This window comes from Oryzias melastigma, linkage group LG19 (assembly GCF_002922805.2).
Source record: "Oryzias melastigma strain HK-1 linkage group LG19, ASM292280v2, whole genome shotgun sequence".
Taxonomy (NCBI): domain Eukaryota; kingdom Metazoa; phylum Chordata; class Actinopteri; order Beloniformes; family Adrianichthyidae; genus Oryzias; species Oryzias melastigma.
This window is the reverse complement of record NC_050530.1, coordinates 872,453-890,559: the sequence shown is the minus strand read 5'-3', so window position 1 is coordinate 890,559 and position 18,107 is coordinate 872,453.

Genomic DNA, 18,107 nt, shown 5'->3' with positions numbered 1-18,107 from the left:
AAACAAACTGTTTAAAATAAACATTAAAGAGTGAACTAGTGATTCCAAATTGAGCTGATTCAGTATTTTGGCAGCATTTCCAGTAATCAGAGAGAAAATGTTTGTGCAAAACACACAATTAAATAAAAGTAAATAATTGAAGATAAGTGCTTTAAGGACTGTGAGACAGTTTCTAAACATGTAAAGTCAAATTAGTAAAACACAGTCTTAGAGTCTTCAAGAGAACTGAATGGAAGAAGGATTGCATACTTCAAAGAACCGACCCAACTTAAAATTCCTCCTCCAGGTTGTGAGAACGTCACACTAAAGCAGTTATTTTAAATTACCGCAGCTGAATGTGGATTTAGAAGCTCCTGAATCAGAGATGTTTCACATTTTTATCACATTCCTTCCACATTTTTCAGCTCAGTGCTGCTTGGATAAATATTTAACCAAAGGAGTATGTCATGTTCTTCATCTGTTAACCTGCAGTTGTATTTAGCTTCTTTCTGGACCTCGTATCTACACTACAACATTACCGACCTCAGCCAGAATTTCACCAAAAATGACCAAATGAACACAATTCTTTCTAGGTTTTCTACCAAACTATACAAATCTTTAACTAGATCACATGTGTCAAAGTCAAGGCCCGGGGGCCGGATCCGGCCCTCCAGAACTTTTTTTGTTATTGTTATTAATGACCTGATGTTATCTTGTGATTATTTTCAACTTATATAATTTTGACAAAATATATTTTTATGGAGAGTAAAATATTGAAAGTTATTTAAGGTTTAAGTTGATTTATTCTGGAATAATATTCCTGAGTTTTTATTATTCATAATTATGTTACTTTTAAAATTTTAAAAATTGGCATTCTGTTAGCTTTTTGGATTATTTTAGCATTTACTAAGAATGTTTAGGCTATTTTGGAGTTTAGCCAATATTTCAGCTACATGCTAGCTTTTTTGGCTAATTTAGATTTTAAAAAAAAGTTTTTTAGGCTATTTTGGAGTTAGGCTAATATTTACAGGCTAGCTGTTATGGCTAACTGAGGTTTTTTCCAGGTTTTTTTAGGTTATTTTGAATGTTAGCTATTTTTTCGGCTACATGCCAGCTGTTATGGCTAACCTACATTTTTTTAGGCAAATTTGGCATTTAACTAATATTTTATTGGCTATCATCTCCAGCATTTTTAGCTATTAGCTTCAGTATTTTCAGCGATCAATTTCAGCATCTTCAGCGGCCTAATTCAGCCACAGGATTCACACTAGCATTATAACAGGTAATGCTATTTATCTAGTTCATAATTATGTTAAAAAGTTACAATTTTAAAGTTTTTAAAATGTAGTTTTAAGGTGTTCATTGAATGTTTATCCTGCTCGGTCCGCGACCTAAGATGCGTTTTGGATTTTGGCCCCCTGTGCGATTGAGTTTGACACCCCTGATCTAAAGTAAACCCTCTCTTTCTGTTTCAGTCTTTGTCACATTTTCCATAAAAGTCGACAACTTAGTTCATAGTTATTTTTAAGGATAAATAAAGTAGAAACTGTGCTGACGATGAAACAAATGGATACTAGGATGAAAAGAGACGACAGGAAGGTATTTGCTTGAGTCCCTCCATTATGTTTGTTCGTGCGCATTGGTGTTGGTGGGTTCAACCATCTTGGCGTTCTTTCCTGTTTGAGCCTCGCAGCAACATAAAGTATGGCCCCACAATAGCCCATTGTCCCGTCTCCCCTCCACTCATCCTGTCACGTCAGAATTCACGGAAATCAGGAGACAGTGCAAACAAACAGCAGCAGTTCCAGCCCTCCACCCTCTGACGGGCCTTCCAGGGGGAACCTGGCTGCGGCTCAAGGGGCGGGCGGTCGCGTTTGTGTCAGGATGTTAATCAGCGTCGCATCCAAACGGCGGTATTTCTGAGCAGCAGGATGCATGTGAAAGTGGACAAGAGAATCCAGCAGGACGATGTTGAGCTTGTGGTTTGTAAAGCCGGAGCAGGAAAAATGGGGATTTCCAACAAAGGCCTGTGCGGTTTGGAATTGATCAAAGAGTGTGATTACACTGACAGTCTGATGGCGTTCTACGACTGGAAAGAAAACCCTGTTGGGTAAATTGTTTGCCTCAAGTGCGTAATCTAAACATAAGTATTGCTCAGTCCAAAAGCCAAAAAGTTCTTAAAAATCTCCAACAGAAACTGAACAACAGAGGAAGACAATAAATGTGACCCCAAAACTCGTTGACATTTTGCTGGAACTGTAATGTAACAGTCAAACTTAAACCCTTAACATTAGAGCTTTAGCCCATTGAATTACCGTAGCTCAACATGCGTTTAAGCCATAAATGTAATTCCAGCGAATTCTGAGGCGGGAAAAAGCAGCTTTGTGCTGATATGCAACACTTTACAGACGTGTAAATCAGTGAAAAGTCGCGTCAAACTCCAGTGGAATTATGCAAAACGCTTTAAATAATAAAATACTTATGATAGTTCCAAGAGCGTGTATCATTTTTGCTGGTGATTAAAGACCCACTCCAATGAAAATGGTGTTTTTAACATGTTTTTGTAGCATTGTTCTAACGATGGAGATCATATATAAAATAATTTAAGATTAAAACTGATTTTCTGAGTATCTATTTATTCAAACCGTGATGGTAACAGGAGCTGATGAAAGCCTTTGGTTTGAAAAACATCAGGTTTGTGACGCAGCAACTGCCATGGGCGGGCCTAACCGCGGGCTCCCACGACAAGCGCTACGGTTCTGATGCGACCGCCGGAGTCTTAACGTAACTTTAAAAAGTATGAGAGGAACCTCCATTGAATACGATCACAATCAAACTCAGATCTGGCATCTTGTTGAAGGACCTCTGGTCACACACAAGATGCTGCCAGAATCAATCTGTACCCAGAAGCGAAAATCGCAACGTTAGCTAGTTGTGGACATTTCCTAAACTTTAGGAAACTCTTTCAAAAATGATATTTTAAAAACTTTCAGCTTTTGAACTTTTTAATGTGAATAAACTGTAACTGTCTAACACTTTAGTGTGCAAGATAAGCATCAAATAGGACAGAAAAGGTTAAGCGTTTTATTTATTTCAAGTCAATATTAACAAGTGTTCACAAGTGTTCAAATTTGTATAGCTACACCCGTTTACCTCCGGAGGAAACAACGGTGAAAGGCCGTTTTTCACTCCGTGAATCAGCTGATCAGAGTCGAGAAAGGCAGTTTTCTTCTCTGTGGCAGAGTGTCACAAAGAAAAAAATCGTCAAAAAGGGTGGATAAAAGAGAGAAGGAACGGGAAAAAAGGTCAAAAGCTTAAAACTGTTTTTTTTGCATCTGTCTCCGGTAGGGGGAGGGACTTCTGACTAATTTTCGGGCGCCCATTATTTTCTCTCAGTAGCCAGATTCTCTTGGTTTCGTTGGGTTTAAATTTTCGCCGGACACCGGAGCTGAGTCGCAGCACCTTTTGTGAAGTTGGGGCTATTATCGGCCTAAATCGTAATAAATTGTGGGTCATTGTATGAATCTACCTGAGTTCGGAGTTTCGTGAGGTCGGCAGCAAAACTTGTGGCTCCAGCCATCCCATAACCAATGGGAGTCATCTACTGTAGCTAGACCTGAACTGTGACTCTTGCAGTGCGAGTCCAGGGCGAGTCTCCTTCCTCCACTCCAATCCTAATAACTAAATCCTCTACTTGAAGACAAATAGATCCATTAATGTCATCGTTTTCTTGTCTGGCCTCAATGCTATAGCTCCAATAGTGCTTTCGGTTTTACTACTCCGCTAATGTTAGTTTGAGGTTGTAAGGGGATGAGGAATGTTGGGATATAAACGTAGGGTTACTTCTGCACCCACAATTTAGAGGTGAATTTATAATGAGCTTCAGCTGTTCTGCAGAAAATATGTCTTAAAAAAGGACACAGGCTTTATGATTTAGACTAAAACTGCCTAAAGACCACCAGGAACGATTTTACAACAGAAAAAAATATAGCTGGAGTGGGACTTTAAGGGTTAAGACTAAATTTTTGGGCGTTCTTTCCCAATACGTTGATTATATATAAAATAACAGGAGTGTTCGAGGTGTATCCCACTTTTACCCAACAGTACTTGGGTTTGATTCCAGGAATTCCATGAAACTAATGGGTTTGGAAAATGGATGGATGGATAAATAACTAGTATCAAAAAAATGTATCCAAACCTCAGAAATCTCTGGAAATTTGTCTCAGCATGTGTTCATCTTTAAATGTTGAATAATACAAATAATGACAGTAAAAACTATTCAAAACTGATAACAGATAATGGTAAAAATTAAGAACGTAACTTTTTATTCATTGTCCTATTGTTCCTTTTAATTGTATTTTATTGTATTTTACTGTAATTGTATTTTATTTCTACTTTAATTGTTTTATTTTCTTGTATTGATGCCTTTTGGCCCAGATCTCCCTTGAAAAAGAGATGAAGTCTCAATGGGATTTCCTGGTAAAATAAAGGTTAAATAAAAAAAATAATAAATCTGTACATTCATTTGTAGGAACCTAAAGTCTATGAATCTAATCAGAACTTCTAGGTCTTTAGCAGTGATGTTTGTTTCGGAAACTATGATTACATGTACTGTAATCTAGACAATAAAGCAGGATATCCTCTGGGTGGGGCTACCAAGTTGTAGACACTGTTCAGAGTCTGTGGTTTTCAGGTCCACCTCTTGCGTAAAACATCACGCAAACAAATCCTAATCTCATCTTTGTGGGATCGTCAAAAGAAATCCAGACCTTTAAGATGAGCGTCACATAAAATAAAGTAAAAAAATAAAGAATCGTTTCATTCCAGTTGAATCTTAAAGCCACTAAAACACTACTTAACATTGCAGAGCTGTTTTATCTTGCATCAGAAGGTCGGCTGTTCCCCACTATAATCTCCATCTCCACTAACATTCATGCAATTTAAGCCTCTTAGCTAAATGACTCATTTCATAAAACTAAGTGTAATATTACACAAAGATAACCAAAGATTTTTGCCACACCTAGAAGGAGCTGTGAACTGAAGTGAAGCTCAGTGAAAGATCTCAAAAAGCAACGAAGACACTAACGTGAAAAGGTAGAAAAGATATTTCTTCATGGAGAACCATGGAGAGAGCCAATATCCATGGAGGAAACTGAAGATCGATCAAGGAGTCTCCCAAAAAAACACAGTAAGACTCATCCAGGAGGTCATCAAAGAAGAATGTAGCTTATGACCCAGCCAGCAAGGCCAAGTGGGCCCAAATGGTTTATAAAGTGGCAGAAAATATGGGGGCCAAATGGGTTTGTCCACGGATTCAGTGGTGGCCCCACGTATTCACCCACTAGTGGGAACCACTGACTGTATAAGTACAAACTGGACTGAGCGACCTCTCCCGTTTTCGTGTTCCAAATAACTGTGGGATGCAAGAACGTCAAAGTCCCATAGACTTCCATTGAGAAATTTCTGTCATTTTATATGTCAGAATAAGCATTTTTCATCAGATTAATTCTTTTTAACAGCTTCTTTCTAATCTTCATTTTTTAAAAGATATTTTTTCTTTATCGCAAGTTATTCAAGTTATAAACTGGCCAATCAGATGCCTCAGTAAAAGCACGTGGTACCACTGGCCCCGCCTCGAACGTTTGGTTGACATATCTCCAGTGAGAGGGGTGTGGCCTTCGACCAAGCCAGAACAACCTCACTCATGATTGGTGACAGTAGTTCCTTTAAAAAGGTGACTCATTATAACTTATTACTCATTTTGGCGGGAGACGTATCAGGATGGCGAAACTCTGGCCTGAAGGAAATGCGTTTCCTATGAGGGACCTCAATGCTTGCTATGTCCAGTTCGTACTTATTAGGGCTGTCACGATTAGTCGACTAATCGACGACTAATCGACTATTAAAATAGTCGACAACTAGTTTAATAGTCGATTAATCGTTACCTTATATTATATGGAGTCAGAGTGCAGTAAAGATGAAAGTATAATGTATATACTGTAAAGTGGCATTGTGCTAGCTTTTTGGACTATTTTGGCATTTTATTAACGTTTTAAGGCTATTTTGGAGTTTAATATTTTAGCTACATGCTAGCTATAGCTTTTTTAGGATTCTTCAGTATTTTAGGCTAGTTTGGAGTTTAGCTAATATTTAAGCTACATGCTAGTGGTTTTGGCTAATTTAAGTTTTTTCTCATTTTTTAGGCTAATTTGGAGTTTAGCTAATATTTCAGATGCATGGTAGCTATTTTGACTAATTTAGGATTTTTCAGTTTTAAGCTAATTTGGAGTTTAGCTAATATTTCAGCTGCATGGTAGCAGTTTAGGCTACTTTATGCTTTTTTTCATTTTTTTAGGCTAATTTGACATCTAGCTAATATTTTAGCTGGCTATCAGCTTCAGCGTTTTGAGCTATTAGCTTCAGCGATTTCAGCCACCAACTTCAGTATCTTCTGCTATCAGCGCTAGCATCTTTAGCGACCAAATTCAGCTAACAGCATTCACACTTGCATTATCAGAGGTAATGCTATATATCTAGTTTTAGTTAGTTAAAATATAATGATGGTTAAGATGTGTGCTTTACCTCCAGTTTGCACATGACCCGATTAGTCGACTAATCGGAAAAAATAATCGGTGATTAGTCGACTATTGAAATAATCGTTTGTGGCAGCACTACTTATACAGCCAAGTGGACAGTGTAGTGAGCTAGCGAGGACCGGCAGAGCTAGCTCGCTACGTACTGGCTTAAGTGGGCACTCAGTAGGTCGGCTCGATATGCTAGGCAGCCGCTAGGTGGACGCTAGCCATCCGCCTAGATGACAGCGCAGCGAGATAGCTCTGCTAGCCCCTCGCTAGCTTGCTACACTGTCCATGACTAAGCGACTGGTTAGAGTGGCGAGCCGGCCTACTGAGTGCCCACTTAAAACAATGTGGGCTAATACAGGTGGGGTCACCACAAAAACTGCGGACAAACCCTTTTGGAGTCCACATTCCCACCTGACCTTGCTGGCTGGGGAGTTCATGATCCAACAATCAAAAAGAGACTTTTGGACAAATTAATCTTTGAGAATTAATCTGCTGTCCACCATGACTTAAGTTTTATATCCATAGCAGCATTAAATACATAAATTATGTTAAGCTACACTGTCAGATCACATAAATGTTGTTCGTTCCAGTTGAGCATAGTTAGAGAGGTGACCTTTAAGGAACAACCTTCAACAGTTTATGCAGAACCTTTGGCATTCCATTCCCATTGAGGAAAAACATTCTTCACAGACAGGCTGACTAAATTATTTCTATTAAACAAACTCATGCATTTACATTTAAATCCATCAGATTAAATGTGTTTTCAAAAGATTTTTTACCGACTCCTTCAAATGCAATTGGAGTGTGATGTGTTGAGGTGCATTAATGCTGGAGATCTTAGAACACGAGGAAGCTACTTCAGTGTTTGTAAAGATCTCTGACTGTCAGCTGCAGTTGCCGTGACCAGATCACAGAGCTAGTACTGGGACCAGCAGGCACCATTTAAAAGCAGGTTTTGAGAGCGAGCAGACGTTTGACATCATGGAAACCAGGTGGAGAATTATTCTAAAGCTCTGGAAGTTCTGCCTGTTTCTGCAGTAAAGGTTCAGCTTGATGTGGAGTCTGTAAAACATCTGAATGAAGGACAGGGATACCGTCCAGGTAGTGAAGGAACTTCTGTGGTTTGAAGTAAGAGGCAGACGTGCAGTGAGATCAGCTTCAGAAGAACGTGGCTATAGGGCTGCCACGATCAGTCGACTAATCGACGACTAATCGACTATTAAAATAGTCAATGACTATTTTATTAGTCGATTAGTCGTTACTTTAAAATATATAGAGTCAGAGTGTAGTAAAGTTGAAAGTTATAATGCCATTCTGATAGCTTTTTGGAATATTTTGGGATTTATTAAGGTTTTTTAGGCTAATTTGGAGCTAATATTTTAGCTGCATGATAGCTATTTTGGCTAATTTAGGATTTTCTTTTGTATTTTAGGCTATCTTGGAGCTTAGCTAATATTTCAGTGGCATGCTAGCTTTTTTTCAAATTCAGGATTTTTTGCTTTTTTGGGCTTTTTTGGAGTTTAGCTAATATTTCAGCTACACTTTAGCTGTTTTGGCTAATTTAGGATTTTGTTGTTTTTTAGTCTAATTTTGAGTTTTGTTAATATTTCAGCAGCATGGTAGCTATATTGGCTAATTTAGGCTTTTTTTATTTTTAGGCTAATTTGGAGTTTAGGTAATATTTTAGCTACATGCTAGCTCTTTTGGCTAAATTGTAATTTTTTTGTTTTTTAGTCTAATTTGGAGTTTTGTTCATATTCCAGCGGCATGCTAGCTATTTTGGCTAATTTAGGATTTTTTTCATGTTTTTTTTGGCTATTTCGGAGTTTAGCTAATATAACACCTAAACTAATATAATACCCAACTTGTTGATTTTGACGTCCTGGCTGTTCATAAAATCAAGGGTCCGCAGCCTTCGGGACGCAGTACCGACTAGATCTATGTACGTTTTGTTTTCCTCGTCCGTTCTGGAATCTGGCTCAAAACTGTACGACTGGATAGCTCAGATTTTGCTCGCCATTTTTGTTGCAGAGGTAATGTTAGTTTGGAAGTGTGAGAGCAAGTGGGAGTAGTAAGTATATATGTCCCAAACATTCAAGAGTCAGTCATATTCCAAAAAAAGATTCACCTACTTTTTCATGAGACGAAAAAACCTTTAAATTTCTCTTAATTTGACAGGGGTGGTCACATTTTAGCAGCATGAAGCGTTGATTCCCAAGTCTTCAGACAGACTGGGGGTGTAAGACCTGATCAGGAAGCAGTCAAGATGAAAACAAGGCATAGGGGATTTTTCTCCCCTCTCTTTATAATATAGTAAAACGATCCCTTCTGACCTCATAATTCAACCAGAATCTTGGACGGGGAGGCTGAACCAGCCAGCACCTGCATCCAACTGCAGACTCCCCAGACGGGCATTTGGTTGCAGACCCCTGAAAAAGCAGTAGCTGCTGTTATTCTAGGAGTGAAATGAGCAGACAGGTCATTCGGTGCTGAACGGCACCAACTTCAGTTTGCTCTGCTGCAGAATGGTCCATGAAAATAGAGAAATCTGCTGAACGCCAGTGACTATCCTCAATTCTATGCAAAAGAAGGATGAAAATTAGGACAGACAATTTAAACCTAAGGAGGTTCTCTTCAATTATACTTTACAAATCTATGTCAGTGGTGTCAAACTCGGTCGCACAAGGGGCCAAAATCAAAAACACAACTTGGGTCACGGGCCGAACAACATACACATTTATTTGACACTTTGAAATTAATGTTTAGAACTTTAAAACCGTAACTTTTTAACATGGGCATGAGCTAGATATAGAGCATCACCTCCGTTAATGCTAGTGTGAATGCTGTGAGCGGAATTTGGCCGCTGAAGATGCTAGTGCTGAAAGCTGAAGATGCTGAACTTGATAGCTGAAAACGATGAAGCTGATAGCTAGCTAAAATATTAGCTAAATGCCAAATTAGCCTAAAAACCAAAAAACAAAATTAGGTTAGCCAAAACAGCTAGCATGTAGCTGAAAAAATAGCTAAACTTCAAAATATCCTAAAAACTAGAAAAAGCCTCAATTAGCCAAGACAGCTAGTGTGTAAAATATTAGCATAACTCTAAAACAGCATAAAAAAGGAAAAAAAAACAAATTAGCCAAAACAACTACCATGTAGCTTAAATATTAGCTAAACTCCAAAACAGGCAAAACAAAGAAAAACTTTTAAAAAAGCCAAAAGTCATAACAGCCATATAAACTCCAAATTAGCCTAAACCATTTTAATAAATGCCAAAATAGTCCAAAAAGCTATCAGAAAGCCCATTCTTATCACTTCAAAACTGTAACTTTTAACATAATTATGAATAACAAAAAGGCAGGAATATCATTTCAGAATAAATCAACTTAAACCTTAAATAAATTTCAGTATTTTACTCTCCATAAAAATATATTTTGTCAAAATTATACAATTTAGAAATAAGCACAAGATAACATCGGGTCATTAATAATAATAAAATAAAATGATCTGGAGGGCCGGATAGAATTACCCGGAGGGCCGGATCCGGCCCCCGGGCCTTGACTTTGACACATGTGGTCTATGTGCTGGTAATTCCTAAGCCTCTAGGTATAAAACTCAAACAATGAACCCTGGAACAATGAAAAAAATGGCTGCAAGAATAACAGCTGCTTCTTTTATATCTATGCGTGCCGTTTTCAAGTGAAGAATTTGGCTTGTTTGTGTAGAATCCTAGTTTGTCAAGTTCTGGAAACAGTCAAATTTACACAAAACTAAATTATTCCTGCAGGCACTCTCATTATAAGAGTAAATAACTCTATTACGCTGCTCACAAATGGAGAGGGCAACTTTTTCCAAACCATTACTTGTAATTCCGGAGGTCTGTTGTTCATTACCTGAAACAAATTCGGCTCTCGGATGAAAATATGTTATGGTTCTTGGCTGGCTTATTATAGTCTTTGGTGAAGGGCTGAGTTTGGGGAAGTTGTAGCAGTTTACGGGAAAGTCACGTCCACATGCCGGTCTGTGAAAGATTCACTAATTCAGGTCACTGCAGTAACAGCTTCCCTTCAAAGACTGCTTTTCTTTCTAGGTGTTGCAGAGAATGTTTTTATTATGCATTAAGTCAAAGAGAGTGAGGTATTTCTAATCCACAAAAACTGGTCTTCTCAGTAACTACTGCTCTTGTGCACAACATGTGATATTGATCATAATAGCGGATGTACAGCTTTAGTTTCTTGGCTGTTTCTGGTTGGACAAAAACCAAAACATCCAAAAGTTTTAGGGAACTTTCCATCTGGGAGCAGATTTATCCAAGAAAATAGGTTATAGATTGAAACATTTTTGACTTTCTATAGCGATGAAAGAAAGTGATCATCAAACATGACTTGAAAGGACTTTAAAGCTCATTATTACTGGAGTTCTACCTGGTGTACTTCAAATATTTTAGCTTAGCATGAAATGTTTTAAACTGGATATTAAATTATATGGTAATCAAAACTCAATTCTTCCCTATGTTTGTTAGGCTTCAAGATTCCTCCAGTGCCAAAGTTCTGAATCCCTTGATAAAAATTTAGTTTTCGAGAAGCTTTCACAACTAGTTGTTTGGTCCAGACTAATGTTTGTTGCCTTGAATGAACTACTTGTTTGGAAAGTGGTAAATGTTGTAGATTTATAGAGCACTTTTCTGCCTTTATTAGGTACTAAAGTCCTTTACAGCCCCATTCATCAATGTCCAAACATAGAGTGTCCTATAGTGCTGGCATTAAGGCACTAACTATCCGACGTAGAGCAGTGGAGAGTTTAGTGTCTGACACACGGCCTGGTAGAGCAGGAACTTAACCTGCAAACTCCCAAACAGAGGTTGGCCACTTTACCTCTAAAGGAGCCAGCCCAACACACTTATTATTAAAAATAAAAGTATGTCTTAAATCAGAGGTGTCAAACTCAATCGCAGAAGGGGCCAAAATCCAAAACTAACACTCCTCCCTACAAAAAAGACTAAACTAGCCAAAACAGCTAGCATGTAGCTGAAACATTAGCTAAACTCCAAAATAGCCCAAACAATCTTAGTAAATGCCAAAATAGTCCAAAAAGCTAGCAGAATGCAAATTCTAAAACTTTAAAACTGTAACTTTTGAACATAATTATGAATAATAAAAAGGCAGGAATATTATTCTAGAATAAATCAACTTAAACCTTAAATAACTTTCAACATTTTACTCTCCAAAAATATGTTTTATCAAATTAGAAATGAGCCCAAGACAACATCGGGCCATTAATAACAATAAAATAAAATTATCTGGAGGGCCGGATAGAATTACTCGGAGGGCCGGATCCGGTCCCCGGCCTCGAGTTTGACACGTGTCTTAAAGGGTAACTAAACCGTAAATCAACTATTTTTAACTGTTTACCTGTATAAATAGGACTTACAAAGTGCTGACTGTTTGTCATTGCCAAATATTTGACAATTGAAAATATACCTGTTTAATTCCTGGAATTATAGTCTAAAACCGTCTGTTTGCTGCCCCCTAAAGGTTGAAACGAGATAGTTTCTCACTTGAACACTAAACTGGCAGAGAGACCCCCCGTTGGATGGGGAGGCAGCCAGCTTGGGTCTCCTAAACCCTGTCATTCTTTTTCTTATTTTCATCGAGACAATAATAAAAAAAGATCTTTTTCTATCTCGAACTAATGTGGGACAGTCTTCAAACTGGGTCACAGAAACACAGAAGTAGCGGCGGAACTATTAGTTCTGACTATTGGTATTTAGTAGTAAAGACATTTGTTCTTTTATATTGTTTTTGATATTACGAGCATTGCTGAGGCAGCGTCTTGAGCCAGAGCCTCGAAACAATAAGATTCTGGATCATGAGCCCCTTCCTCAGGAGAAGGTGGAGGGAAAAAATCCTCAGTTTCCACTGGTTGATTCAGAGTTTTGGTGTTCCAAGATTTAGCTTTGCCTTTTTATCAGGAGCCAAAAATTTATCTCACACCTAAAAGTCATGAAGAATAACTCTAGTCAAAGACTTTAACCAAAGGATACACTTTTAGCAAAGCTTAAAAAACTTCCTCTGTCAAAAAAAAGTTTACTGTCTGTTCAGCTGAACTTGGCCCAATCAGTTTTTGTGGTTGTTCTTGATCAAGAACCTCCAAGTTCTTAACAAAACTCTCTTTCAAAGTGCTTTTGAAGATTTTTTTTTACCCATAAAAGGGTGATTTCTGGCTTCAGTAATGCTTCAACAACCAAAATATCAAAAACAAGAGTTGAACACAACAACCATTAAACAAATGGTTGATATCATGGAGTCAATTCCTAATGCTTATCCAGAAACCACATTGCTGGGGCAACTGTCCAAGTAGCAGTCTCAGGGGCTTCCTCTTCCCAGCCACCTCCAGAGATGTCAGGGCATTCCTCGAGCGTCCAAGATTATGATTTCCTACTGGGCAAAACAGCTAAGAGCAATGTCAGAAACACTTCCAGTCAAAGACTTCTGCAAGGCCTCTTGCCCAAACCAACTCTACTGCTCCTTTCTTTGTCAACCAAAAACAAGTCTAACTCAATCTACACTTTTCACTTCTTGCAAAATAAAAGTAAAATAATGGCAAACAAGGTCATTGAACAAGGTCTGCTTTTCTCTTGGACATCTCTTGGAAAGATTCAAAGAGGAAACAAGCCTAGCCAACAGAGTAAATCAGCATTAAACAAGCGCAAAAGAAGCAGTTATTTTAGTTCCACAGTTCCTTGGTTTGGGAGAGTTGGGAGTTTAGCTCATGTTAAATCATTTAATAAACTTTTCAGTCACTGGTGACCACAGGGGAAAACACTGGGCCACAAGAACAGTAAATGGGTCAGGTTGATCCAAGACGGGGAAAAAAACTACTGTGCGTCCTTTTGGCTTCAACCTTCAACCTGGTTTCTCTCAAAGCTACACTTAACCCTTTAATAACAAAAATAACGATCAGTATTTCTCTGTAAGGACATTGGTCAAACCAAAACACACAAAGAAAAATGGACAACAAATATGTTTTGACAAATTCTTGAACTTTAGGAAATGATTTGTTGTTTTTCTTAGACACAACATACCCTCCTGACCATCGACCAACTTTTCAACTTTCCATTTCCTACAGACACATTCACACACTTTTATGCATAGTGTATTTTAATGCCTGTAATAAAAACACCCATTAAGTTCCATTACTCTAAAAAAAGCTTTTTCCAAACAAGCACAGGATAAGCAAATGCCAAATTGGGGGCGTTTCAAAGTTTCTGAGACTTGACACAAGGGTTAGACTTAAATGTGGTGAGGTGTCAAAACTTACAAATGTGGGAATCACCAAGTGAGAAACGAACAAGTCACAAGAGACTTGAAGGGAGGGAGAACTGAAGTCCAGACCAAGAAAAATGAAAAACAGAGGACAGGAGATTGTGAAAAGCACTAAATTTGTAATCTTGCCTCCCTTCAGGGACACAACTCTGAACAACCTCCAAAAGCTTGAGAGCTTTTCAGAACAAATAGCTAACATGCCTCAGAACAGAGGTTGTTTATCTTGGGATGCAGAACATGAGAGAAACGAGAGGGATGCCTGGGAGAGAGGAGAGAGGTGGAGGCCGGAGGCTTGAGTGTTCACCAACAGCAGAAAAAAAGAAGCACGAGAGGATCAAGATGCCAACATACATGCCAAAACAAAGCAGTCGTATCAGGAGCACATCTGTGTCCCAAACTCACAGCTATGAACTCACAAGAAGAGATTCTGTTCTATATGAAGATGTTTTGTTTGTCATATTTAAGACAACACATACAATAAACAAAAGAAAAAACATTCAAGGTTGTTGGAGAAGCGTGCCATTGAACATCTAACAAAAAATTAATATTTTATCTGAATCTCAGAGAGTATTGGGGTATTTCTGGAAAAGTTGTGATTGAGCATATGAAAAGGTATTGTCTTGAAATGGATCTGCTGACAGCGGCGTTGCTGCCTTCAGATGAATGTCTCTCTGCTGAAGTGGGAGTGAAAGCAGAGCAGCCAACAATTCATGCCAGGGAAGTGTGAGCAAAGGTGACGGGAGAGCATGCAGACCAAATACAGTAATGCAGCCGCACACACAAAGACACACTATGTCTATAGGTCCTCAAGTAATACTACAATTATTTAAATTTAGTGTAAATTAAACATACACTAGATCTAATATGAATTATTCTTTTAATATTCCCTATTTGCCTCATTTTAACCTTTAATACCAATCTGTTCTAGCTTAACTATAAATCTTTGGCCTAAAAGGACATTTCAGTGATAACCAGGGCGTTAATGGCATCATGATTGACAGCGAAAGTGGTCTATGGGGGTTTTGAGGAGTTCTTCTTTTTCTCTTACAAGCTATTGGACCATCCTGTCTTATTCAAACCTTAGAAATCATTAAGTAAATGAACTGATCCCTGAAAAGTTTTCAGCTTTACATCTATTGATTGAAAGGGCTTGATGTTCCACTTTTGTCAAGGACATATTCTTATATCTATGTAAAGACACGAAGTTCACCAAAACACCAGTAATACTCAGATCACTGCAGGGACACATAATCCTACAGTTATTTTAAGATTTAATCCATTGTGCAAACAATAACACAGATTAGAGATGTGTATTAAACAGTGGATGAACTGGAGCCATTCTAAAGCACATTATTATGATGACACTATTTTGATCCTTTTATTGACCAAACTCACAAAAGTAAAGACAAAAACAAAGTAAGTTCAAATATGTAGAATTGATGCCATGATTAGTCAAATAAGCGATGACTAATTGACTATTAAAATAGTCAACGACTAATTTAATAGTCGACGATTTGTTATTTTATATTAAATGGAGTCAGAGTGTAGTAAAGCTGAAAGCTTTAATGACATTCTTCTAGCTTTTTGGACTATTTTAGCATTTATTAAGGTTTTTTAGGCAAATTTGGAGTTTTGCTAATATTTCAGCTACATGCTAGCTAATTTGGCCAATTTAGGATTTTTTCAGTTTTTTAGGATATTTTGAAATTTAACTCATATTTCAGCTACATGCTAGCTATTTTGGCTAATTTAGGATTAATCAATATTTTAAACTAATTTGGAGTTTAGCTAATATTTCAGCAGCATGCTAGCTGTTTTGGCCAGCTTAGGCTTTTTTCAGTTGTTAGGCTTGTTTACAATTTAACCAATATTTTAGCAGGCTATCAACTTTGGAGTTTTTAGCTATCAATTTCAGCATCTTCAGCTATCACCACTAGCATCTTCAGTGGCCAAATTCAGCTTGAAGCATTCACACTAGCATTATCGCACGTAATGCTATATATATATATATATATATATATATATATATATAGAGTTTTTAGTTAGTTTAAAGCTAATGATGGTTGAGATGTGTGCTTTACATCCATTTTGCGCATGACCCGATTAGTCGACTAATTGGAAAAAATAATCGTTGATTAGTCGACTATTAAAATAATAATTTGTGGCAGCACTATTGGATGAGTCAAAAACATCTGGATTAACCACAAAGCTTTTGGACAGATAATGTCTGGATTGATGAGACAAAAGAGGAAAGTTCTGAAGGTTTCCATCCTCAAACATCTGGACTCAAGTAAGAGAATTTCAGAATAAAAGCTTTAAAGCAGCAAACAGTGGAGGTTGTGTAGGGGTAAGACGCAACCCAGGACATAAATGGCCAGTTATATTATAACTGATGGAACTAGGATTTCTTCTGTTTATCCGTTAGTTTGGGAGTTCCTTAAAACATTGAGTCAAACATACTAGCATGTCCAAATCTGAATCAATCATGAAGAAATTTGAGGTTTTGAAGTGTTTTAGTCAAAACTTGGATCTCAAAATTAGCACGTCTTTAAAAAGGAAAAACTCTCCAAAAACCCCTTTTTTAAATGAATCTGAAAAGCCTCAAACTTGCTTAAAATGTCAGAATAACTTTCTTCACTATTTTCTTGCCCTTATAGTTCTGGTGTGAACTGCACCCCTCCCTGTTTCAGTGTCTGTTTTTGTTGTGGCTTAAGTAAAGTCACTCTCTAGGATCATATTTAGCTCTTTGGCTACTGGCACTTCTTCATATCCGCTCCAGCTAAGTGCAGTTGATTCAACTCAATGCCACGTTTTTGGTTCATAATGAGGCTGCAGGGCTCATGTTTGAAACAGATGGCCGTTTTAACAGCCTGTATCTGCCCTGACAAGGCCCCGGAGGGGCTCCATGATCTGATCCATCGTACCCTAAAAAGATCTTGAGAAACACAGACAGCAAGTGTTTCCAGCGGCATTTGCCAAATGGAGCACAGACAGAACTGAGAAGCTATAACTCCTTGTGAAATTGGAATCGACTGGTATCTTGTTTTTGCATCAAGCTTGCTGGACCTTTTTTGGACGAGTCAATTGGCTTCGGCTCTTGCACTGCTGGAATTTGGCATGACCATTCTAAAGCTGGACTTTGGTTTATGGGGTTCAAGACATATTTTCAAAAGGTACCCAACCTTGACCGAGTCCCTTGAAAGGGCAGTCTGTTGGTTCCTGCTCCTCCTGAGCAGCTGTCTGCCTCTTTAATTATTTGTATATACCACAAGTACACATTCACTTTGAATAATGGTACAGTTTTCTTGGCATTTCCTGTCTCTACTGCTGTATCCATGGTGACGAGAACAGTTCAGTTGTGAGCAGTCCAAGCGCAGCTGGCCCAGGTACATCCCTGATCCAGAACTTGGAAGTAATCCATCTGGACTGTTTGTACTGGAGTGTTTACGGTTTCCAGGCAGAGATCCCATGACTGCTGTATGCACACACTTTCCTGAGGTTATTTTCTTATATTTTTGGAGCCTGGAGACTCCATTACATGTCTGTTTGAGTACAAACAGTGGCCGTTTTCTTAAAAACCCTGTGATTGTTGTGGGTATGAATGAACTTCCTGGGGCCTTACACGAGCAATGACTCTGAAAGCCATGCTCGTGTAAGCATGGCTTTCACGGCTGCTGTTTGTGCCGTTTGTTATTTCCTGCATCTCTTCCTATCACATGCGGATCATTTATCCTGGCTTGGTCAGAAACCTTGCATGTGATTTGGACAACTCCTCTGGCATGTTTACTATCCTTTTTCAGAAGAATGCCCAAACTTGAAATCCGACTTTGATCATCTTTTGATCTATTTGCATGCCCAGTGGTTTTTAATTAGAAAATTGCCTCTAAGTTGTGGACAAGACCATTGGCATAGGGCAACCCCGCCCCCCTTTCATCAGAGTGAGTCTTTAACAAGTGAAAAAGAAATCTTGGGACTCCGATTTTCTTTGGTTGAATTTTAGATTTATGAGAACTGTACTTGGAATTCGTTTTTATTATGTCTTCTTGTTTTATTTTAATACTTGACACAAAAATGAGGCTTGGCTGATGGAGCCTCAACTCCACAGAGGTCTTACTGTCCCAGTAACTGTCAGGCTTGTTGGTTTTGTTTTTTTGCCTCTTTTCAAAGAGTCCGAGGTTTGGTGATGTCAGATTTTTTCCAATATGGTGACTGCCACAAA